Genomic DNA, 27,314 nt, shown 5'->3' on the forward strand with positions numbered 1-27,314 from the left:
TAAGTTTAAGTCTAAAGATTCTAGCGCCATGATATGATGTTCCTAAAAAGCTAATGATGAGATCTATAATCTATTGATGTTGATCATTATATACACTCACCTTATATTCTAATTCCTTCAAGGTGAGGCAGAATGTTTACAAATGCTCCATAATGGAATCGGGGGTTCACGTCTTTATATCACCCCGATAAAGTATAATTGTCCTTGAGTTTCCATGCATGCATTATGATGAGAATATTATGATGAGTACATTATGATGAGCATATTATGATGAGCATATGATGATGATATTACACTGCGCCTATATGGCCGGGCAGTCTTACCGCTAAGGCGGGCAGATATACACCATGGCCGGATGGCGGGCGTACACCACTAGTGGGCGGCACGAGATGGTACCGGACGCGGGAGGCTCCGGACGCAGCTAATGTTATTGATTATCACACCGTACCTATATGGTCGGGAAGCTTATACATTTATGCATATATGGTATGATGATAATTATGAAAGTAAGCCAGCATACATAATTTTTTTATGATTCACAGTCAGTTACAGATTGCTCCTCATTTGATGCCTCCTTATTTCATTGATGTTTCTTTGTTATGTATGCCTTACCTACTGAGTACAATGTTCGTACTGACGTTCGTTTTCTTTGGACGCTCGTGTTCATGCCCACAGTAGATTGGGGAGGCGATTCGAACTCGTAGAGCTATTAGTCGATTTGATAGCACTCTTCTTTTTCCTCCGAGGTGCCATTGATTATTCTTTTTTGGTATATATGTATATATATTTTGGGCACGACGGGATCCCGCCCCGTCCTTATGTCTAGCACTCGCAGAGGCTCGTAGATACGCGATTGTGGGTAGTATGGTCTCACGCTCTCTCATTTGTATATATATATATATATATATATATATATATATATATATATATATATATATTTCCCTTTTCGAAGTGGCTCATGTATATAAAGTAAGTATGTTTCAAATGGAATAGTTTCTATGATTATGAGCATAAGAGATATGAATGCAAACAGATGAGTAATAGAATCAGTGGTGCTCGGCGGTTAGCCCCGGGTGCCCGTCATGGCCCTAGTCGGGTCGTGACATCGGAGTTCTATCAGCTTCTATATCGCATGGGTTGGGGTCCTCTAGTCAGCCGGAGAATATTAACTACAACTGGGGAATTCTATGCCATGCTCCCTACCGTTGATTGGACTGCCCTAGAGCCGTAGATTAGTATTAGAGGGGTCAGCATAAAGGTTGGCACTGAGGCCATCAACGCTGTTCATGGGTTGCCCAACCCTTCACAAGCTAAGCTTAGGGCCAAGGACCACTAGGGGAACGGTCCGTGGTTGGCGAGGATGCTAGTGAAAGAGTCCAAGAGTAGGAAGGCTACATGGAGTGTCACCCGTTCTGCTATTAAGAGCCATCACTTTACTCCAGAGGCTCGAAAGTGGTTGAACCTCATTGCCCGACGGGTTTGCCTTTCGAGCAATACTACTGATGTCACTTACCCTCGGGCCTTTGTGGTTGCTTGCATTTTGGATGGCGTGCCCATAAATGTAGGGATGCAGGTGATCGAGAAGTGGCGCAGTTTTATGGACAAGGCTGGCCCGAGTTTGATGTTTTTCTCCCTAATTATCCACCTATGTCATAATGCTGGGGTGCCCTTCGAGCCTGGCGACCGCTATGTTGAGTGTGATGTCCATTTTGACCCATTGAAGGTCAAGGAAGCGAGGCGAGGGCAAGAGTGGTAAGGAGGGTTGACTCGGATAGACGACGAGGATAGCGATGCCGACGGGCGGCGGGAGTGGTCATTCACGAGCCCCGGTACTGTCGGGAGCGCGTGGAGCGGATATGGGCGTGGTGAAGGCGGTCTTGATGGGGTTTGCACGGCCTTCCATGGAGGCTGGGTCGTCCAGTGGTGCCGCTGGCGCGGGCCATTTCACTCCTGATCAGATGAAGAGTTATATGATTGCCCAGACCAGGATAGGGGATGCTGTGGATACCTTGCAGAGCACCTATGGATCTTTGTCCCAGGCCCATGTGGATCTCCGGGAGGACTTGGACCGGGAGAAGAAGAAAAGTCGGGCGAGGATAACTATTCGTGAGAATGTGGAAAGGCGTCAAAAGCCTTTTGAAAGCCCTAGTCCCGAAAGCGAAGCATCCCAAGGTGACCGTCAGGGATGCCCCCTAATTCTCCTTCCTTAACGCGTCTGGGCGAGGCAGCGAGGACTCTAGCGATCGGAGGATGGTGGTGACGAGGCGACTAGCCGAGGAGCGACTTAGAGATCCCCCCTGCCCCTTTTTTTATATCAGCTTTGGCTTTCCCTTGCCCTTACAGGGCTTGTTGTTCAGATAATTTCTTATTTTGGGGTTTGTTTTGGAATGTTTGGATAATTTTCTTTTCGTTGTTTTTAGTGCGGGTGTCCCGGTTTAAGGGCACTCGTAAGACAATTGCCCTAGTTGGGCGGATATTTTTATGTAGGTGTTTGCTTTGGAATGGCTTCTTCTTGACTTTGTTGACGAATGGAACAAGTTGGGAAAAAAAGCGAGGAGGGGAGCGAGAGGCATGGGGGTCACCGGTCCACGGTCGTGCGCAGCCACGACCGCCATTGTGGCGGTCACGTTATGGCGATGACAGTCTCGCTATAGCAGGACTGTGCATAAACTTGGGTCCACTATAGCGGACAGATGCTACCTATGGCGAGCCCGCTGTAGTGGTCCCTATACCGCTGCAGCGGTGCTACAGGGTCAGTTGGCGAAAGTTTTTGCCCACCAATTTAGGTCGCGTAGGGGCTTGTTCATCTATTTAGCGTGTACCAACACAGTTTTCACCTGACGAGTATGAATGCGCTATTAACTTGCTAATCTTCCTAAAATAAGCATACAATTCGTAACACTTTATACTAGCACTAAATTTCTGTTGTTCACACAATTAACACGTACCTACTCATAGAAGGTCTTCCTTGAGTCAATAAAGAGAGACACCAATTGGAATCGACATATACCAATCAGCCCGTCAAGATACCAATTGGAATCACCGAGATACCAATTGGATTCAACTAGAGATGGCGTATTGGGGGTTGCACGATAGAATGAACGAAAGGAAACTTCTAGACGTCCTATAGCCTCTTGCGGACGGGTACGGACGTCATCGTACCATTCCACAAGACTCTACTGGACATTTTCTCTTGTACTTGTGAGACCAGTAACCTAGGCTCTGAAACGAACTGTCACGACCCTAACTTACGGGCCGTTAGGGCACCTACCATATTACCAACTAGTAGGCGAACCCTTACCAACCAACCCAATATTCAGCCAGTTTTATAAAAAACAAGTTCTTAATGATCACAATATTTAAAAATAAATGCTCATACGGATTCTGTTATAGTTACAAGAAAACTGAAAACTCCCCGGGATCTAGTCTAGATAGGTACAAGAGCTCTTATTACACAAAGATAAACAAAAGAAATGACACAGCCTCTACCTAGAGTGACATGAGCGAGGCTGTAGGAATATGCCTGGTAATCCACACAAAGAAACTTCAACTTAAACCTGCAACATACCTACACCCCGAAAGGATGTAGCAAGAGTAGTATCAGTACACCACACGTACTGGTAAGCATCATAGGTCGGCTAAGATTAGTTCACGCAAAGCAATATAAAGTCAATAAGACAAGCAGATAAGTCAACGACCCTCAAGACTCCCAACATAGATTATTACACCGATACGAACTTACCTTTCTACTCCCAGTTATTCGCTTCTCTTATCCCCATAGGAATACCGGTTATCAGACTAGTCATTGAGGTTCTATTCCATGTTCGCTTAAGCCAATTAATTAAGTCTTGTCTCCTCATTTACACTAACATAATATTTCCTAACTTTTAGCCTTAGGGCTTTTCCAACCAGTTCACTTACTAAGATATGATGCACCCATGGAACAAACTTGCCACTTAGTAATTTGCTCTTACACTTACCTTCATATTAATCCTACCTCACCCAACTCAACACAATCATAAGAGATGCACAATAAAATGTAACAGACTGACAGCACAGAAACATAAGGACATAGAAATATGAAATGTAATGTAATGCAGATGCGATGCATGGGCCCAATCACGTTGTACATATATGCTAACTGATGCCATTGCTCTGTAGTCATGACTTGTAGGGGACCCATGGTGTCCATGTACAACTCATTTCAGATTCACTCCTCAGACCCGAGTCACAATCAAGGCCACATCCTCACCCCCGGTCAAATGTGCCTTTTCATACATGCAAATACATCTACCTTACAATGCTGCCATTGATTGGCTTTCGAATGATACCTCGAGTTTAACCTAACTCGGCCATGCCAACCAGATAACACAACTATCGCTTACTCAAACTTTCTGCTCCATGTATTTCTCATAACCACATGCAATATATGCAATGATGCCAATGAATGAAAACAATCTCATGAATTATGCCCTTGATGGGCGTAGTACCCTTATGCCTTCCTTCAATCCTCTCATGCAATCCTCCTTATTAATAAGAATGGCAATCATATGAATATTTCAATATACTTGAAACTAAATACGAAAATCAAATATACCTAGGAATAATTATCCTAACCAACGAAATACCCCTTTTTAACCATAACAATTATCACCTCCTATTCTGTAACGCATAATCATCAATAATAGTAGCAACTAGTACTCAACTAAATGCTCGTGGTTACCCTAATTACTATTAGCACATAACTTTCGTTACATTATGAATATATCCATCCAAACTCCATGTCCAAAGACCTAATCATGCAATTTGCCGTCAACTCTAAATGTGTATACGATTCACTAATCAAAGTCTAACTCAAGTAAACCGTAACCTACCTCAATGACGAACAGCTACTTGAATTTCCAGGAATTACTTGCCCTCCTAGCCTTTATCCGAATCCATGAGAGATGATAGTTGTAGAAAAAGATCTGGAGAATGTTGGAAAAATCTCTTCTCTTAGTGTCAAGGGTTTTTCTTCTTGTGAAAACCTAATAGCAGCCTTGGAGGGTCTTTTATTAAAAAGAAGGGTGAAATATAAAATTGACTATAGAAAGATGTGTCTACTGGCCCGCAGCGGACGCCTCTTCGCTATAGCGGGACCGCTTCGGTGGTCCCGTCCATCTCCTGCCTCGGGCCCACAACTTTTAACTTTTTTCGAAACTGATTTTTTCCACTATTAATCCTTTAAACACCCCCATGGGGCTTACTATTTAAGATCATAGACCTATATTAGGTATGGGTTCGCGAAGTATTAAATAACGACCGGACGGATCGTTACATTAAAATCCTGCTTACGTGAAACATCATATGCCTCAACCCCTTCAACCCACAATTGTTTCAGCTCATCAACCAAAGGTTATAAGTACACATCAATCAAAACTTTTAGATTTCGTGGGCCAGGAATAATGCAATTAAGGAATATATATGGACAAGTCATACACAACTCAGGGGGAAGATTATACGGGGTTATAAACATAGGCCAACAAGAGTGTGGAGCAGCAAAAATAGAATGCAGAGTGAATTCATTTGAACATAAACCCAACCTAACGTTACGTGGTTTAGCAGCAAAGTCTGGATAGGTTCTGTGATAAGTCGTGGATTTTGGGACTTCTTACATTCACTACTTATACTTTTTAAGAGTCTTTTCAAGTATTAGACTCTACTTTTATAGTGTTTTCGTATGTTTTCAGGTTTTGTGAGTCCGAGGGCATAAAAGGGATAAAATGGTAGAAAAAGAGCAAAAACCACCAAATGCGAGAGCGAAGTTGTTGTACCACAAGTCGGAGATGCGGTCGCATACTCTAGTTCCTATCAACCAATGAGTTAGAAAAATTGCACCAAGTTGCGCAGTGAATGCGACACCGCATTTTCAATATGCGGTTGCATCTCTAAAGTTCAAGTAAGATCAGTGGAAAGCTGACAAATGAAGAAGATGCGGTGCTATGAAGGAGTTGCGGTCACATCTCAAGAATGCGGCACTGCAAAGTAGGCACAAAACTTCACGAGGTCTCAGAAGTCGAGAACCCCAAGCTGGAAGATGCGACTGGATGCGGTCACAACAAGATGCGACCGCATTCTCTACATCGCAAGACGTCACTTAGTCCATTTTTGCACCTTTTGTTCTCCCTCTATAAATGCTTGTGCTTAGGTTTTTGTGCACAACATTGACTGTCCCCTACACAGACTTTATTGTTGTCTTTTAGCATTTAGGGCATTGAATATTGGTGGTTGAAGGTTTTTAAGGAGAATCTTGTACTTTTGTCATCATCTTCCATCCACTGTAAGCTTTATGAATATTCACTTTACCATTGTCTTTTATTTAATGAACATGAGTAGCTAAACCATTTAGCTAAGGTTGTGGGACCAAATATGTTTGTTATGTTATTGGATTTTGTATTCCAACTATATTTGTATGTTAAAAGGTGTGTTCTATTGACTCTTCATGCTTGAACTACTTTTAATGGTGGCCAACATTACTTGTGCCTAAATACTTTTACTTTGCAAGTTGCTTGGAAAAGAAAGTATAAGTTAGGAAAGAGTTAAATAGCAAGAATTTGGGGCTTTAAACACCACCTAATAGCTTGAGCTAGAAATAGGAAAGCTACTTGAAACTAAAAATGGGTGTTCATATTGGTAACATTCTAAGGCTTTGAAAAGCTTAGTAATGAGATTTACCAATTTGGTTGAAAGACTTTCGGTAAAATTAAGCAATCCATTGTTTACTACATCTAAACATATAAATAATTTGAATTGATACCCAATCGCATTACTTTCCTTTAGAACCACAACCTTAGTCCTCTTACCAATAGATTAAATTTCACAACAAAGATTTCTCTAACAATTAGTGTGACAAAACTTCAAATCAAATATTATTTATACCCCTGTCCCTAGAAATATAGACTATTAGTTGAGCATTACACTTACTAAGTACATTTCTTCATCATATTCCATGTGGGATTCAACCCTAACCTCGTTGGGTTCTATATTTGACCAATGACCGCTTTACTCCTATTTTAAGGGTGCAATTTGAGCGTATCAAATTTGGCACCGTTGCCGGGGAATACAGTCTAGAAATTTACCAATTAGTGTAAAACTCAACTTTTAGTCTTTATTTCACTTCTTACTTTCTTGTTGTTGATTGTGTTGAATCGGATACCCGATGATACCGATGCATGGTGGAGGAAACTAGGTACGGATACCTAATCCGACAAGGGAATGGAACAATAACATCATGTTGGAGGAGCCTAGATATGACCCGAATAGGCATCTTAAGAACTTTCTTTGGGTGTGTACCACCAACCATCCGAACGTCTCGAGGGAATGTGAAGTTCTCTCTCACGGGGAAAGCCATGTGATCAATAACACCATGCTTTGACTCAAGCTTTCCTCAAGAAGTTCTTCCCTTCATCCCGGACGTTGCAAATCCGTGACAAAATCGACAACTTTCGTCAACTTCCAAATGAGGCTATACAGGAAGCTTGGACTCAATTTAAAAAAAAAAAATCAAGAGTTTTCCAAAGCATGGGTTGCCCGATAGTGTTCTTCTCCAAAAATTCTATCGGTCACTTGACTCGGTCAACAAGTTAGTGGCTAATAATATTGCGGAGGGGTCCGTTATGGACAATTCTTATGATGTCGTGAGTGCTCTCCTAGACAAATTAATCGAGACCAGTGAAGCTTGGCATACTATAGAGGCAGAAGTAGTTGGAAGAGGTCCTTCCAAAATAGTATTGTCTCGGGAGACAATCAAGAGGGAGGAAGAGAGAGATGAAACAATGGCAAAGTTGGTCACTAACATGGAGATTCTCACGAAGAATATGTTAGGTGGAAGCATGAAACAAGTTAATGCGGTAGGGTCTTGTGAAGGGGGCCCTCAAGATGAACAATGTTTCCAAGTATATGATAAGGAGGCTAATTTTGTAAACAATCAAGCGGGGGGTTCCCGACCTAACTACCAGGGTTCCAATCAAGGACCTTGGCGGCAAGGTCAAGGGAATCAAGGTTGGAACAAAGAGAAAGAAAATTCACAATGGCGGGACAACAATCAAGGTGGTTACAACAACAATTACAACTACCACTGGAGCTCAAATTCTTATGTCCCACCTAAGGGGAATCATCTAATTTCAAGGCAACCATCCACTAGCGACCCCGCTAGTTCTAAAATGGAGGACATTCTATCTAGAGTGTTGAAAAAGGTTGAGTCAACCGATTCCTTTTGCAAGGAAACAAGAGATGAAATGAAAAGCACGAGGCAATTATAAGTTCTCACTCAACTTCCATCAAGCAATTAGAATCACAACTTACCCAAATCTCGGCTATCCTCAATCAAAGGAAAAAGGGCACAATCCTTAGTGATACGGTTACAAACCCAAAAAATGATGGTGATCTAAATTCCATGCAATCACTACTAGGAGTGGAAAGACAATTGGGGAAGAGAAGTTGGTGCAAGATAATTTGGTTGTTGATAATAAGGAAATTGTTAAAGAACCCATGGTTGTTAAAGAAGAAGTTACTCCAAATAAGAAGCGGGCTAGTATTGAAAAGCCCATTGTTATTGAAGAAGTGTCGGACAATGATAAAGCTTCAAAAAGTAAGTAAATGGTAGAGGTGGTACTAAGGCTTTAATGCCCGTTCCAAAGCCTTCTCCTCCATTTCATAAAGGCTAGCAAAGAAGGCGGAAGATGGCAAATTTATTGAAAAATTGAAACAACTCTCTATCAACATCCCATTGGTGAAAGCCCTTGAACAAATGTCGGGGTATGCTAAGTTTATGAAAGCTCTTGTCACAAAGAGGAGGCAAACTAGCTTTGCAACGGGGATGCTACACATCATTGTAGCTCCATCGTTATAAAGGATTTAGTTCAAAAGAAAGAGGACCCCAGAGCTTTTACTATTCCATGTACCATTGGGGCGTATAAATTTTCCAAATCTTTGTGTGACCTTGGTGCGAGTATCAATTTGTTGGCGCTTGCAATATTCAACAAGTTGGGTTTGGGCAATCCCCGACCCACAACTATTAGGTTACTAACGGAGGATGGAAATCGTGAAGAGGTCGGTTGGGATTCTCTTTGATGTGCTTGTGAGGGTGGACCATTTCATATTTCCGGCTAACTTTGTTATTTTCGATTGTGAGGTTGACTTTGAGGCCTCCATTATCTTGGGGTGACCATTCCTAGCCACCGGGCGACCTCTTGTTGATTTTGAAATGGGTGACCTCAAATTTCGGATGAACAATGAGGAAATCACATTCCATATTTGTAAATCAATGAAGCAACCGGCAGATATGAGTGTGGTGTCGGTGATTGCCACTATCGATGAAGTGGTAGAAATGACCATTAAGAAAGAATATATTGGTGAGGTCTTGGAAGCGGTGTTGATGAATTATGATGGGAACAATTATGAAGATTTTGAGAAGACGGTGAATGCCTTGGTAGGCTTGGGGTCTTACAACTATAATCCCAAGAAACTTTATCTTGATTTGAAAAATCGAGAAAATCCTCCCACAAAGCCATCCATCATTGAACCACCTACTTTGGAACTCAAACCTCTTCCTTCATATTTTAGGTATGAGTTTTTTGGCCCCAACAACACCTTGCCCGTTATTGTTTCCACCCGGTTAACCGAAGAACAAATTGAAATATTGTTGGTGATATTGCGGAGATTCAAGAAGGCAATTGGTTGGTCTATTGCGGACATTCGAGGGATTGCTCTCGGTATTTACACCCATAAAATTCAACTTGATAAGGAACGTGTGACGAGTGTTGAGAATCAAAAAAGGTTAAATCCTCCATGCAAGAAGTTGTTAAGAAAGAAATTATCAAGTGGCTAGATGCCGGAGTGATGTATCCAATCTCGGATGGTCTATTAGTAAGTCCAATGCAATGTGTGCCCTAAAAAAAGAGGTATAACTGTGGTTCCTAATGAGAAGAATGAGTTGATCCCAACATGCATGGTTACCGGTTGGAAGGTTTGTATGGACTACCAAAAGCTAAATTGATGGACCAAGAAGGATCCTTTCCTAATTCCATTCATGGACCAAATGCTTCATAGGCTTGTGAGGAGGGCCTCCTATTGCTTTCTATATGGCTCTTCGGGATACAACCAAATCACTATTGCTCCCGAAGATCAAGAAAAACCACTTTTACTTGTCTTTATGAGACATTTTCTTTCAAGAGGATGCCCTTTGGTTTGTACAATGCACTTGCAACTTTCCAATGGTGCATGATGTCCATTTTCTCCAACATGGTTGAGGAATCCATTGAAATCTTCATGGACGACTTTTCCATGGTGGGAGATTCTTTTGATCATGGCTTGGGGAATATAGCCTAAGTTTTGAAGAGATGTGAGAAACGAACTTGGTTCTCAATTAGGAAAAATGTCACATTATGGTGAAAGAGGGGATTGTGCTTGGTCACAAAATTTCGAAAGATGGGATAGAGGTTGACAAGGCAAAGATTGAAGTTATCATTAAGTTTCCTCCTCCAATTACCATGAAGGGTGTCCGAAGCTTCCTAAGCCATGCCGGCTTCTTTAAGAGGTTTATCAAGGACTTCTTAAAGGTGGCTAACCCCCTATGCAAGTTGTTGGAAAAAGAAACCAAGTTTGTGTTTGATGATTCTCGTCTCAAGGCCTTTGAATGCTTAAAAGAAAAGCTCACTTCGGCACCTATCATTATTGCTCTAGATTGGTCTAAACCATTTGAATTAATGTGTGATGCGAGTGGCTTTGCAATGAGAGCCGTTCTTGGTCAAAGGCATGAAAGTATCTTTCATCCCATTTATTATGCAAGCAAGACTCCTAAAGGAGCTTACATGAACTACACTGTCAGCGAACAATAGTTGCTTGCCACTGTCTTTGCCTTTGAAAAATTCTGTGCCTATTGGTAACTCATGTGGTTGTTCACACCAATCATGCGGCCCTCCGTTACCTCATGACTAAGAAAGATACAAAATCAAGGTTAATACATTGGGTTCTTCTATTGCAAGAGTTTGACTTTGAAGTCAAGGATAGGAAGGGATGTGAAAACCAAGTGGCGGACCACTTATCTCGCCTTGAAGAAGGTAGGCATCCATCGAACGGCCTTGAAGTAAATGAAGCATTTTCGGATGATCGAGTCATGGCGGGGTCACATGATATGATCCCATGGTACGCTGACTATGCAAACTATCATTCTAGTGACATTATGCCAGAAGATATGAATTTCCCCAAAAGAAGAAGTTCTTGAATGACGTCCGAAAGTTCTATTGGGATGAGCCATATCTATTCCTAGTTTGTGCCGATAACATCATAAGGCGTTGCATTCCCGAAGTTAAGATGATGCCTATCATTGAGGCTTGTCATTCCTAACCCGTTGGGGGACACCATAGTAGCTCAAAGACGGCGGCTAAAATTCTTCAAAGTGGCTTCTATTGGCCAACCATCTACCAAGATGCCCATAATTTTGTGAAGGCTTGTGCTCAATGCCAAAGACAAGGTGGCATCTCAAGTATACATGAGTTACCAATGATACATATTCTTGAAGTTGAATTGTTCGAAGTTTGGGGGATTGATTTCATGAGTCCATTTGTGAGTTCCTACAACAACAAGTACATCCTTGTAGCGGTTGACTACGTATCCAAGTGGGTTGGAACCGTAGCACTTCCAACTAATGAAGGAAGAAGTGTTACCGCATTCTTAAAAAAGAACATCTTCTCCAAGCTTGGTACTCCAAGGGAAATCATTAGCGATAGGGGCTCTCATTTTTGCAATCGGTTGTTCAAGACTCTTCTTGAAAAATATGGAGTCAAACATAAAGTTTCCATCCCCAAACAAGTGGACAAGTTGAGGTTTCAAATAGGGAGATCAAGAGCATCCTCTCCAAGACGGTGAATGCAAATAGGACCGATTGGTCAAAGAAATTGGATGATTCACTATGGGCTTACCGAACGGCTTACAAGACATCAATTGGCATGTCTCCTTACCAATTGGTGTTTGGTAAAGCTTGTCATCTCCCGGTAGAATTTGAGCATAAGGGATTGGGGGCCTTGAAAAAGTTGAATCTAGAATGGGGTGATCCCTTAACTTGAGGATGGAACAGGTTAATGAGATGGATGAATTTCGATTTAGAGCATATGTCAGCTCTTCACTCTACAAGGCCCGCATGAAGTACTTCCATGATAAGAAGCTATTGAAAAGAGATTTCAACCCAGGAGGTTGTGTTTTGTTCAATTCAAGACTCCGGTTGTTTTTTGAAAAATTGAAATCTACGTAGTTCGGTCCTTTCGAAGTCACCCAAGTGTTCCCACACGGAGAAATTGAGATTGCGTGCCCAAGTGGAGATCAAATCAAAGTGAATGGGCAGAGGGTTAAGCATTACTTGGGGTTACCCAATGAAGTGAAGATAATCAAGGTCATTTACCTCAATGAACCATGAAAGGGTAAAACCGTCGTGTCGCTACGTTAAATCAAGCGCTTCTTGGGAGGTAACCCAAGTTTTTAATTTCATGCTTTTTCGTAATGTTTGTTTTAGTGTGTAGGATGCAAGGGTACAGAGACTCTGAGTTGAGGCAACTAAGACTTTAATTCTTGGAGGAAATTGGAAATCATTGAAACTAGTAGAACTCGGCCAAGTTGCGGCACCGCATCCAAGGATGCGGTGTAGTTTGCGGCCATGTCTTCAGTCCAGAAATGACTAGTGAGCAATGAAAAAACACTGAGAATGCGAGCACTATGCGTCGCCGCATCTAACACATGCGATCGCATCTGTTTTCGCATCTCTCAGTCAACGATAGGTCAGGTAATGGTATCTTGCGGAGAGAATATTGGGTCGCAAACTTCAAATGCGACCGCATTCTCATCGCAATTTGCACGGATATAAATTGCACTATAGAATTCAATTTCCCATTCCTCCCCCCCTCCCCCGCAAACTCTCGATCATTACATTCCCCACTTTCTCAAATCAATGATTTCAGGCGATAATCTCGCCCAACCGACCTTTAAATAGCACGATTCCTTCCCTACATCTCACAAATCATGCTGCATTTGGCTCTTAATCAACTCAAGTGTACACATAACTCCACACCTTTAATTCTTAAGGTATGTAGTACTGCTCATCATTTTTAAGCATGTTGAGCATGTATCGCATATTTTTAGGACATTAATAGGTTGCGTAGGCTTGTGATTTCCTTCTTTCTGTACAAAACATTGTGTGTCTTTGAATTGTGGTGTTTTTAATGCTAAATTCTCTTAATTATGGGTTTATTCATGATTTATTAATGCTTGGGATGGGTGTGAATCATGTTGGAGGGTAGTTCAAGTTGTTTGGAATTCAGTTTTGGCCTAGGATTTGAAATTGGGGATGACCATGGAGATGCAATCACATTTTGTAAGTGTGGCATCGCATCTCCATCCATTTTGGGGCAGTGAAGTGGGTGAAAACCCTGAGTATGCGATCAAAATGCATCACAGCGGTCGCATCTTGATCCGCATACTCAATAACCCCAAATTAGGCAGTGAAGAAGCCAAAATATGGTAAAATACGAAGGGTTTGCGGGTTCGCATATCGCGTATGCGGCCTAATATTCAAGATGCGACGTCGCATAATACTTATGCGACCGCAAACTCTCAAATTTTCCCTGCTCCTTCCCTGTTTCTTTTGCATCGTTGATAGATTTCTTGCTTCCCTTTACACCAAAAACAACAAAAATAGTTATTTGCTTTCCTTTAATCATAAAACAACAAAAAGATTTTTGCCTTTTCTTTGTTTGTTCTTCTGGACTAATGGTTGTTGACTGTATATCATGACTCAACGAAGGAAGGCAATTGTTGCTAGGGACACATCCCTAGTAGGGAATAAGTTCGAAAAAAAGAAGAAGCAACCTACCGAGACCCCAGTGCAAGCAGAGGATCCATCCACTACTCCCTCTGTGCCACTACCTGCTTCACAAGCTCCGGGGACTGGTGATACCACCAATCAAGCCTTGAGGGAACAATGGGAGTGACGAATTAGATATGATGAAGGCCTCCGATTCCAAGATGAAGGGGTAAAGGAGCGTTATGACAATAAATGCTGCTTTAACCTCGAGAAGCAAATCAGCTTGAGGGGCCTTAAGAAATCCTTCCCTCGCATTCTTGAGCAGTTAAAAAAGAGGAAATGGATGGTTTTCACAAAATCTCCCGGGATCTTCGTGCCGAAAGTTGTGAGGGAGTTCTATACTAGTTTAGGGGGCCGATGGGTAAAAAGAAGTAGTATATTGGGAATTTCACAGTGCGAGGTGAGCCGGTCCCATTGTTCCATAAGGGGATTAACCTTATCTATTTCAACAACCGTGGTACACCATATAGAGATTACGAGGAAATGATCTAGAAAGATGTCAATGAGGGCAAAAGAGCACGGGTGGCTGAATGGATTGCGGCTCCGCGCACTACTCCTCCATGGATTCATCCCAAGACAGAAATTTTGAAGGTCAATTTGAACATCAAAGAAAAAATTTGGCTTTCATTTTAAGTAGTCAATACTGGCCATCCAAGAATGAGACATTGGTGGGCCTCTCTATGGCAGTTCTCATTGCTTGCATCATGGCGGGCATACATCTTAATGTGGATCAGATCATCTACTACCAGATTATTGACAGAGCGTGGCAGACGACCCGATCGATCCCATTCCCTTGCCTAGTCACTGCCATATGTCGAAGGGCAAATGCCTCAGTTTTCAAGAGAGTTGATAGAGAATGCACTCCGAATGGGACAGTTGATATTCTGAAATTAGAGGATGAGGAGAACCCGGGAGGAAAAAGGCAAAGGCACAGACCATTGATTTGACAGCTGGGTTTGAGGACCTGGAAAGGCCAGCTGCTTCTACTTTTCCTACACCTTCGGGTACATCTTCTGGGGCAGCCATAGCACAGCTGCGGGGTCCATGGGCAGTGGCCCTTCCCCTTTCACCATAGAGACTCCTTCTCAAGGACTTCACCCTCCATCAGTAACTGATTTCTGGTCCTTAGCACACACTTTGGGGGCCGTTGATTCTAAGGTTTGCAAGTTTATCAAGACCCTTCTAGACATGATCAAAGCAATAGTGGCGAGTCCAACAAAGATCTGAGTGGCAGGGTGGTAGCATTGGAGAAGAGGGTTGAGAAGATAAAGACGGGTGGGACTGATACCTTGATAGGTGTCAAGAAAGACACTGCCAAGTTGAGGACTAATTTTGTGACAGTCGGACTCCACTTTTTGAGGCTATGGCTACTGGGGGTACTATGGTGCAGGACACCGGTAGATGATCGGAAGAGGTTGCTAAAAGCTCTTCTGATTACACTACTACTGGGGGTGATGCTTCAAGAGAGACTGATCCGCAGGGAGTTGGCGATGATGCGTATGATGAGCTAGTAAACTTTGAGACCGTCATAGAGGCTATAGAGGATCTGCTTCAGGCTACCATTGCAGTTTCCCTTCAGAAGGAACATCCTTTTGCTCGCTCGGAGGAGGATCTTGAGCAGCACACATAGATAGCTCGTGATCAGTGCATCATGGACTAGTTGGGCACGAGGGGAAAGGGTGTTGATGCTCCTCCCCCACCAGTAGATAGAGCGAGTTCGTCTCATATCCTGACTCATGAGCCCACACCGGCTGTTGCAGTTACTGAGATCGGAACCACTGTTCCACCCACCGAGCCTGACTTAGCTCCTTTTGATGTGGCTCGAGATGGTGCTTGATGTGTCACAAGGATTTCTCACCTCTTTTTAATTATATATGATGCATTGGGGACAATACAATGTTTTTAGTTGGGGGTAGGTAGCCTTTGTCTCTCTTGTGGGTTGGATGTGATGATTTGGATATTTTGTACTTTGTTTTTGTAGTTTGTCTTGTTGGATATTGTTGATGTTAGTTGATGTTTTGTTGTGATGTTTGCCCATGTTTCATAAGTATTAGCTATATCCTTGTCTTTTCTTAGCCGGGTTTTTTCCCTAAGGATGCTAATGGTCTTTTGAACCCGGTATTTTTAGGTAGTTTTGAGTCGGCTTGTCCCAATGATAGATATTTGGGAAATTTCTTAAGGGAATTAAGCCATGTAGGGTAGGGATGACATCATGACTTGTTTGGTACCAGTATAGTTAAAATCTTGCATATTTATGTTATTAATGTACAACCCTCCAAAAAGTTTGGTTGTGTTTTTTCTTTAAAAAAAAAAAAAAAAAAAAAAAAAAAAAAAGTGCAAATTTTTAGAATATGTGCCTCACTTTGTGACTTTTGAGTACCCTTTTGGTTCATTGCATAACTTGTTCTTGTCTTAGAGGTTGAGTGACCAATCTTGAACAGTGCATGTGCCATGAGTGATGACGTTTTGTTAATAACTCTTCTGTTTGCTTGTGTCAACTAGAACTTGCCCGGTTTGTTTATCTGGCTAATCTTAATTGTGCTTATTGGGTAAAGGATCATAGGCAATCTTTGGATGTCCTAAATGAACCCCTTTTACCTTTGGAGACCACCAAAAGCACAAATGTGTCCCTAGTTACCCCTTTTGAGCCTTTTTTACCCTTTTTTGTCAACCAAATTACAAGCCATAACCCTTCATACATCTATCTCTTTTGAACCCGTTCTTCCTTGAACTTTAAGTCTCTACTTAGGCCAAAAGTCTAAGTTGGGGGTGAGAATCCATATGAGTAAGGTAAGGTGTCAACTTAGTCCTTCGACCCAAGTTGGGGGTGGATTACTCCGGTGTTTGACTTGCAACCTCGCGTGTGTGTGTGCGTGTGTGTGTGTGTGTACATACATATATATATATATATATATATATATATATATATATATAGGTCCGGGGCAAAGGACTACTGTTTCCGAAAGACCCTCAATATATATATATATATACCAAAAGCACAAATGTGTCCCTAGTTACCCTTTTGAGCCTATTTTACCCTTTTTTGTCAACCACATTACAAGCCATAACCCTTCATACATCTATCTCTTTTGAACCCGTCCTTCCTTGAACTTTAAGTCTCTACTTAAGCCAAAAGTCTAAGTTGGGGGTGAGAATCCATGTGAGTAAGGTAAGGTGTCAACTTAGGCCTTCGACCCAAGTTGGGGGTGGATTACCTGGTGTTTGACTTGCAACCCTTGTGTGTGTGTGTGTGTGTGTGTGTGTGTATATATATATATATATATAAAGTGGCTACTGGGATTAGAAGTAGCAGCAATAAACATAAAAAACTTATTAGAAGTAGCAGCAATAAGCACAAAAAGGGCTGGAAAATAAAGAAGGCAAAAGAAAGGAGGAACTATCAAGAGAAGGTTAAGAGAAGAAGTTAGATCATTGATAACCAAAGAAAGGCCATAATGGTAAGTAAGTAGAGTTCAAGGAAGGTGAAGTCACTTTTGTACCCAAATGTGTATCCTACCCAACCCTAAGCCTACACTACAACCAGCAAAAGTCCTTTGAGATCTCCAAATGAGCACTTTTGAGTTAGTCTTGAAAAATAATAAGGCAAGCTTATGGTTTGATACTTGTGACACTTGAGATTCCTTGTGAGTGTGAGTGTTTGTTTTAAAAATTTGGTAATGATTGAGTTTGCGTATGAGGAATTTTCTTTCTTGTGAGAGCACAATTGTTAACATAGGGTTGGCAATGACACTGCGTAAGCGGGTCAAGAGAATGTGAGCTAGATAAGAGTATTCTTTAGGCTCACTTTGAGGCTTGTGATTGTCATATATTTTCCAACTAGCGCATACTTGAGAGAAGAAGAGGGTGTTGAATGAATGGAATAAACATGCTTGCATTCTAATTGTTGCTACCAACTAAAAGTCATATGCATCCAGGTGTGTTAGTTGAGTCTAGATTGAGTCGTAGTTACGTGTTGTTTGCTTGAAGACAAGCAAAAGGTTAAGTTGGGGGTGTTGATAACTCGTGGATTTTGGACTTCTTACATTCACTACTTATACTTTTTAGGAGTCTTTTCAAGTATTAGTCTCTACATTTATAGTGTTTTTGTGTGTTTTCAGGTTTTGTGAGTCTGAGGGCATAAAAGGGATAAAATGGAGGAAAAAGAGCAAAAACCACCAAATGCGGAGCAAAGTTGCTGCACCGCAAGTCGGACATGCGGTCGCATACTCCAGTTCCTATTAACCAATGAGTTAGACAAATTGCACCAAGTTGCGCAGCTAATACGACACCGCATTCTCAATATGCGGTCGCATCTGTAAAGTTCAAGTAAGATCAGTGGAAGACTGACAAATGAAGAAGATACGGTGCTATGAAGGAGTTGCGGTCGCATCTCAAGAATGCAGCACCGCAAAGTGGAAGCAAAACTTCACGAGGTCTCAGAAGTCGAGATGCTCAAGCTGGAAGACACAGCTAGGTTGCGGTCGCATACTCCTGTTGCGACCGCATTCTCTACATCGCAAGACATCACTTAGTCCATTTTTGCACCTTTTATTCTCCCTCTATAAATACTTGTGCTTAGGTTTTTGTGCACAGCATTGAATATTCCATACATAGACTTTATTGTTGTCTTTTAGCATTTAGAGCATCGATTATTGGTGGTTGAAGGTTTGAAGGAGAATCTTGTACTTTTGTCATCTTCTTCCATCCGCTATTGTAAGTTTTATGAATATTCACTTTACTATTGTCTTTTATTTGATGAACATGAGTAGCTAAACCATTTAGCTAAGGTTGTGAGACCAAATGTGTTAGTTATGTGATTGGGTTTTTGTATTCCAACTATATTTGTGTGTTAAAAGGTGTGTCCTCTTAAATCTTCATGCTTGAACTACTTTTAATGGTGACCAACATTACTTGTGCCTAAATACTTTTACTTTTCTCTTTGCTTGGAAAAGAAAGTATAAGTTAGGAAAAGAGTTAAATAGCAAGAATTTGGGGCTTTAAACTCCAACTAATAGCTTGAGCTAGAAATAGGAAAGCCACTTGAAACTAAAAATGGGTGTTCATATTGGTAACATTCTAAGGCTTGGAAAAGCTTAGTAATGAGATTAACCAATTTGGTAAAATGAATTTTAGTAAAATTAAGCAATCCATTGTTTACTACATCTAAACATATAAATAAGTTGAATTGATACCCAATCGCATTACTTTCCTTTGGAACCACAACCTTAGTCCTCTTACCAATATATTAAATTTCACAACAAAGATTTCTCTAACAATTAGTGTGACAAAACTTCAAATCAAATATTATTTATACTCCTGTCCCTAGAAATATAGACTACTAGTTGAGCATTACACTTACTAAGTACATTTCTTCGTCGTGTTCCCTGTGGGATTCGACCCCAACCTCGTTGGGTTCTATATTTGACCAACGACCACTTTACTCCTATTTTAAGGGTGTAATTTAGGCGTATCAAATTTATCAAAATGCTTCCAGGCCTCAACATCTGATGGATGACACATAACACCCGATGGCCTTCTATTTTCATTGTGCCATGTCATATGAGGAGTGGAGCTATTTGATGTGTACAGCCTCTTTAACCTTGGTATAAGAGGTAAATAACACATCGCCTTAACAACAACTCTTTTCCCACTGCGAGGCTGCTTAAACCGATCACTACCACAAAACTTACAAGATTCTAGACGACATCGTCATTATAGTATAACATGCAACCATTTTTACAACAATCATTTCTCACTGACGAGAGTCCTAACTTAGACACCAATCTCTTTGCGTTAGAGTAATTATCGGGTATCTCTAGATTCGGGTCAACTAATTCATGCATGAGATGTCGGGTCAACTAATTCATGCATGAGGTCAATCACAAAATTCATTTCCCATAAGGGAACATTGTAATCTGCTTTGATACTCAATAATCTATCAGCGATATAGAATTGAGAGCAGTGACTTCTATCCTGTAAGGGTCGACTAGCTTGATTTAACTTTTCATAAAAACGTCTCACTTCTTCATTGGGAGATTCTTCAACATGGCCCCCAGATTCAAAATCGGAATGCATGTCATAAGCATCCTGAATCATGTCATGTATCCTAGAATTATGGACATTAGGTTCTACGCCCCTACTACTTTCACCAACAACGAAAGTTATTAAATCCACCAAAACTGCTATCCGTTTCACCATGACTAGTCCACACTGTTTAAGCACTTTTAAAACCTTTGTCAAATAGATGAAGCCTAACAATGTTTGGTTTCTTGTAATTCATATGTTCACATTTAGCACAAGGATACCGAACCACACCATGAACTGTAAAATCCTCAAGTGTCTTTGCGTAGTCAACAAAAGCATAGACACCGGCTACAAATTCGTCCCTCAACCCAAATCGACCAGTATTAGTTCTATCTCACATTCAACTATGAGATTCCATCTACACAAATAACACAAAATATATTTAAGCATGACATTGCATCACATTAGCATCCCAACAAAGAAAAGGGAATACAATCTTGAATCAAACTAACAGGTAGGGGTGCTCATGGTTCGGTTTGGGTCGGTTATTGATTAAAACCATAACCAAACCAATTTAGTCGGTTTTTAAATGTCTAAAACCATAACCAAACCAAATAAAATAATAACCACCGGTTTGGTTATTGTCGGTTTGGTTCGGTTTGGTTCGATTTTTCGATTTATGACTAGCAGCCATGAGACTTATCAGTAAAACATTAAAAAGTTGAAAAAGACATGTCTTTTTTTTTTGTTCAAACGATAACTTTTAGTTATAATTTAAGGTGGAACATATATCATAGAAACACTTTCACTATTAGTGATAGTGTAGTACTCAAGTTACCCAAAGTTGCTAAACTATTACATATAGATCTAAAAACTAACTTAGTAGTGGCTGCACCATTTTTGTCGTCTTAATACACATACATGGAAATAAAGTAGAGCATAGGAGTTTTTAGTTGTTGTTACAAACATACATAATAATTAAACATAAAGACTACCTAAAATTAAAATGAAAATATATGAAATAAAAAAACTTTGTGTAATGATCACAAACTTTGAGGCAGTACTTTCATTTTTGCCCTCAATTCTCCCATTTTATTAAAAAAACTTTGTGTAATGATCCAAACTTTATATGTTTTTCTACCATTATCCCCAAGGCTAGGGTCTCAATTACAAGGAGTTATTCTTTTCTGCTTTTTAGGAGGATTACCCACGGAAGAAGTATTAGGGCATTACCATGTGCTTGAGTTGCAGCAAATGCTGATGTTACTGAAGTATCTTCTATAATCTCCAAATATACAACCTCTGTCCTTTTCATAAGAAAAGTATTAGAAGTTTAGGACCCATAAATTCGAAAAAAGAAGAAAAAACAACCTAAAATCAAATGGCTGACAAAGAAAAGCTAAAAATTTAAGTTAAAGACATTAGACTCTAACGTGAGCTTCTGTTAGTAGGTTTACACTTAACACTTAAAAGAGTTAAAAGACTTAAAGACATGGGCTTGGACATATTCTTAACAACATGGGCCTTAAACAATCATGTGAAATAAGTAGATCAAAAATCAAATTAATGATTAAAAGGTATAAAATGTTTATAATTATTTATGAAAAACTAATATTATACTTATAAACAATTATAAAATTTATGTATATAATTTATCGGTTCGGTTCGGTTCGGTTATTTATTCGGTTATTTTTTAATAGAACCATAACCAAACCAAATATAATCGGTTTTTAAAATTTAAAACTAAATCAAACAAACCAAACCAAATGTAGGTTTTTTTAATCGTTTTGGTTTTAACCAAAACTGTGAACAGCCCTACTAACAGGTAGGTCCTAAATGGTTTTAAGTGTAAATGGAAAACTGTAACAATGACAAAGGTTCCACATAAATCAATCCAACTAACTTTACATCTTGAGAATTTCTTTAGTTACAAAAAAATAAACTTAAAATGGTTCCAAATCAGTCAATCCAACAAATCATGTTAAATGGGAAGCTCCAACGACACTTTTACAATAAAAACAATCCACTCCAAAACCAAATGGGTATCTCAAAAAGTTGAAGAAAACAATAATTTCACCAAGAATAATTGGAATTTTAATTTCAATACAACAACTACATTCAATTACATTCAATTTCAATACAAAACCCTAAAATAAATTTAACATCCTAAACCTTAAAAATAAATATTGAACAACAAATAAAGTTAACAAATCTACTAATTAAAATACAATTATACAATGTATGCAACTAATAATGATAAAATGAGATTAAAAAAAAAAAGTAAAAAAGTTGACCTTTAGAAGCTGGACTGCGGCGATATTGGGGAGTCGCTATGGTGTGGACTGGGAGTAAGGCGGTGGTGCAGGCTGGGCGGCGGTGGTGTGGTGGTCAGATTAATATTTGGGGTGAGAGTTAGAGAGAGAAAGGAGGTCACGATTCCGGTCCATTTGATTTAATATTTTCGACCACATGAGGTCGAAAATATTAAGTCATGTTATGTATAATATGACTGTTTTTAACTAAAATTTTTGACCTCATGAGGTCGAAAATATTAAATTTTTTATGTTTTATAATTATATTATGTATAAAATAATTTTTTTCATTTATTATTTGTACTAAAAATAATTTCAACCTATATTTTCCCATTAATTAAACAACCTCATGAGGTCGAAATCCTAAAAAAAATAACAAAACAAAAAATTCTCGAGATTTCGACCTCATGTCGAAATTTTATCGACCTCAATTGAGGTCGAATTTTTTAGGTCGAAAATAAGAGTTTTTTTTAGTAGTGCCACCAATTGCACTTCATAGCTCAGTTGCCTCATAATGTTTGCTACTCCGCAGCTTTGCTTCCCCATTTGAGTCGGTAGAATTGAAGGTACACAATTTTGAGTGGTCTTACACGTAGTTTCGAACTTGATAAACTTTGCGTCATTGATACCAATGAAGAAGGGCAACTACACTCATATATCAGCCAAGGCAGTTGTTGTTGGCAAGACTTTCGAGGAGAGGATGTGATGTTACAGAATCAAAGCGCAGATGACATGGTCTCAAACCTTGTAAGTTGTAACAATTTCACACCCTCGCTAGTCGCTTGTCTCTAACTATTGCATACCAATTTACAAACTCATTACCCGGCGATATCCATATTTGTTTTACTAGAATAACGGGGTTGATCACAGCTAATATTTTATCTGCTGTAACAAGCTTTTCTGTTTGTGATTTTACTTATGTTAAGGTATCAGGTAGAGAGGGGCTTATGCATAAATTCATGTGTGGCAGAGGAAATGAGACCGTATATACTAGTCAGACACATCATTCTTAAAATTATAAGATCGATGAATGTTGTTAATACTGCAAGTATTTCAAATTTTGTATCATACATTTGTAGGAAAGGTGTCGCTAGCGGAACGAACTCTCGATCTACTTACTGCAGCCTTATCGGATAATTGTTACGCCCCAAACCCGGCCCTGGACGTAACAGGCATCTGATGCTATGAACAACACCGGAACACCTTATAAATAATTAAACATCAAGTCCCTTTCTAGATGTTTTTCATCATTTAATTAAACAAGTTAGTAAAGATCATGATCACAATTTTATGAAATAAAATCAGCGGACGTCTATAATAAATAGGTTGTTATCAAATGTAGCAACACCTAATGAGTCAAGCAATGACTTCACGACTACCCACAAAATCAACAACTATCCATGGAGACTCTAATAAGATAAAAAAAAAAAAAAAATCTAACTTCAGGATGTAGCCCGAAAAATAAAAGCAATAATAAAGATAGAGGGTGCCCCACGAACAAGGTGTGGGCTCACCAGAAGACTGAAAGTAGCAAAATCTCCTAGTCTGCACGCATATCAGGAACTTGCTCCTCGACGTTATCTAACACGTCATCAAAAACAACAATGGTATGCCTGGGTACTGGTACACAAAGAGTGTTTGGGGACAATAGTTAATGTAAAATAATAAAATATAATGCAGTAAACAGTGTAACTAAAGCAGTTCAAAATCCAGAGATAAAACAGGTCATTAGTAGAAACCATTAAAAGAGAAATAAACCACCTTCAATCCATTATGCCTTTTTATCAAACTTATGTCTTCCATTTATGAACTCAAGATCATCATCAACTCACCGCCGAACAATCAAAATCATGCCAAGACAGGCCAAGTCAATAAAACGAACTTAAGATTCCCTAAACTCACATAGAAGCACCACATTGGGGTTGGTCACCCTCGATTATCCTTCCTCCCGAATAGCTAGGCAAAACCACATCAGGGTTATGAACCCTTGATTGACACTCTTTCTCCCGAATGGCTAGGCAAACCACACTAGGATCTATAGTGACTACCTTTCCTCTCGAGTAACTAGGCCAAACACAAACAATATAAATCATGGCAAAATAGCTTAATCACAATCATAGCATAGAAGCCGAATCACTCATTATGTATTATGTTCATCATCCCGTTAGTAGGGGTACCTCAAATCATTAGTGGGTTTAGAAACCAAATTCAAGTCATTAAATGAGTTTCAAATTCCAGCACAATCCGTTCATAGAGCAAAACACATGAAATATCCAAGCTTTCCGAAATCATGTTTAGGCATCCCTTATAGGGTAATTCACGTTCAAAGATCAAAGCTTTATATTTCAATTTCAATCATCCGTTGATAAGGGAAAATCATATATACATATATATAATATATAACACACACAAGAATTTAATGCGGGCTGTCCCTCACGCACACAACCCCCAAAGAACCACTTAAAACGTTTGAAAAGTATGCTCGAAAAAGAAAAATACCTCTAATCCCGCTAAAATGCGACCAACCTAAATTCCCAAGGTTCAACAATCACTCTACAACAGGTTTATATGAAAAAGATTAGAACGTTAATCGTTTTTACGGGTTTCCTTCAATTTTGGAAACTAGGGCTTTTTCTAAGCCTTAACACTTGTTCTTGAACCTCATATGAATCATTCATAGATTCTAATTGCGTAGTATAGTCTATACTAGCCTAAAAGTCATCAATAATATCAAAAAAACCAAAGTACATACCTTTTAGACGAAGTTCTACACGTCCCATTTTCTCTTCTATTGAGTTTTCAAAAATCTAGGGTTTGGAGAGATGAACTAGGGTCAATTTGATGTTAGATTGATGTAGTAATGACGGGAATTGATCAAGAACTTACCTTAGATGTTTTGGGGAAGCCATAGGTTTGTTTTCTCTAAAAAATTCAGCCAAAATGAAGTGGGGATAAGTTAAAATTAAGTTTTAAACTTATAGGGTTCGGAACAAGAAAAACGGGGCCTCACGCCACCCTTGCGTCGTGGGCCCATCATGGGCCAGACCACCTGCGCCATCCCTACTTTACAGGGGTGCCACACATGACCAATTTTCGTTCAGAGACAGGTTCTGCTTGCGGCACCCTTGCGACGCGACAACAAACCTCGCTCAGTAAAATGGGCATAACTTTTTATACGCAGCTCCGTTGTAGCTCCACCTTATATGGTTGAAAGGTATTTCAAAGACCTACAACTTTCATGTTTTGACTTGTCTCACATTTCTAATATAACTACCCGAAAACTAGGCATAAGTGAGAAATCTCTCAGACTTGGATACATTTAAGAGCTCTTATGAACTTCACTATTTGATTTGACTTCAAAACGACTATCTTTCACCCGAATTCATCCTGAAAGGATTCGTATGGCTAAAATATCACATTGATACTCATTCTTATACATTCACACCTAACCTAGATTTACGGAGTGTTACAATAACATTCACCATTTCCTTTTAGATTCCTTCCTGATAATGATTTTGCATCTTATTAGATGATTAGTGTTACTTGAACTTCGAAATTTTGAAAAAAAAAGATTGATTTCATTCCCCTCAGGCCCTGAGTTTCAACCTTCTATGTTTACCTTCAAGAAGATAAAGATATGACAGCCAACATATGAAGATTAATTTGACTCAAAGTTATTATTGCTGCTTCAGTAGAAGATGAAAATTGAAAGAAGACGTAAAACAAAGATAGCAAGCCCGGAAGTGTTGAATTCGAATTGATTTTGAACAAAGGTGTCGGACACATAATTCCTATCCAGAATGGATTCCCAATTATATGAAAAGGTTCCTTTATATAGTTGATTGATCGCTGAGAAGAATATACCGGCAACTTGCATAGCTTAATGCAACGATTATCTTTAAAGCTAATTAATACAAGGTAGCGTTTTACGCAGATGGCCAAATATGGTTCCTGATTATTCCCTTCTCTTACCATAGCAGAAAGCACATTGAGTTAAGAGAAAACATATCTCTAATAATATAAACCATTTGTTGAACACCTGCAACGTCATTTAGATCAATGCGATATTTTGGGCTCCAAGATGAGCGATCATTTCCCAATTCAAAGATGTCAACTTGAAGAGACTCAGTGGCGGAAGAGCCAACCAGATATAAATGCGACACGCCCATAGTAGTATTCTACGTCCTTTTTTGGCATTGAATGAGAGTGAAGAAATTTCTTACCAATAGCAAAATCGATTTTCCCACCTTAATGTCCAAAAGATTTCTTCATTGAAGAAAACACCGTTACTAGGAGTTTGATATGGTTTTGGAAACTTGGCTCGAGTTTGCCTCCACTTCTTTGTCTCCAAAGATTATATCTCAATACACAGGCCAACTTTAACAACTTTGTAATGAGATATTGAACGATCATATGACAAACTCATGTCTAGTGAAGCATTTATAAATCAGCTTGGAAGAGTAGTGAATTGTTTGGTAGTTGGGTTACAGACAATGTATGTATTGGCTTGGAAGAGTATTAAATTGCTTCATTAATCGAAGATTTCTTAGCAGTTTTTACTGATTCATTTATTATATTTTCTTGGTGCCGATAACAGATATTGAACTTTAGTTTTTCCTGATTAATGTCAAAACAATTTAACTCAGTACTGATGGGTGGTGGAAGGACAAGAGCGTCTCAACAAAATTAGTGGCCCAAAGCTAAATTTAAATATCAGGTATTAAATATATACATATGTACAAAAATTATTGTGTTGCCTTTTTTATTTTTTCATACTGGTTGTCTTTTACTTCATATAGTAACATTGTATTTATAATAGTGAAGATCAATTCAAGTCAATAAGATATTAGCCATGTGTTTTAAAGACATTACCTAGGATGTTGTTGTAAAAACTTTATTTAATAATATGAAGATTTGAGTAATTTATTGCAAAGTTTTAAAATATTTCTCTTAAGAAGTAAATAGTATTTTTTCTTTCTTTTGTTATATATATTTTATACGTCTTTTTACAATCTTCAATATTATCTAACAGAAACTTAAACCATAAAATTTATCGGTAAATTTTTTTGGGGCCTCAAAAGCTAGGG

General features: G+C 39.5%; 1 long non-coding RNA gene across 1 annotated transcript; it reads right to left on the minus strand.

The window, feature by feature from the left end:
* Positions 1–20,812: 20,812 nt before the first annotated feature.
* Positions 20,813–21,488, minus strand: LOC132044104 (uncharacterized). Its single transcript, XR_009412031.1, has 2 exons — positions 21,306–21,488; positions 20,813–21,215 (listed from the first exon to the last, which is right to left on the minus strand). It is a non-coding gene; the product is annotated as an uncharacterized LOC132044104 (long non-coding RNA).
* Positions 21,489–27,314: the final 5,826 nt, after the last annotated feature.

The sequence above is a fragment of the Lycium ferocissimum genome, unplaced genomic scaffold, assembly GCF_029784015.1.
Source record: "Lycium ferocissimum isolate CSIRO_LF1 unplaced genomic scaffold, AGI_CSIRO_Lferr_CH_V1 ctg3559, whole genome shotgun sequence".
NCBI classification, from domain to species: Eukaryota; Viridiplantae; Streptophyta; class Magnoliopsida; order Solanales; family Solanaceae; genus Lycium; species Lycium ferocissimum.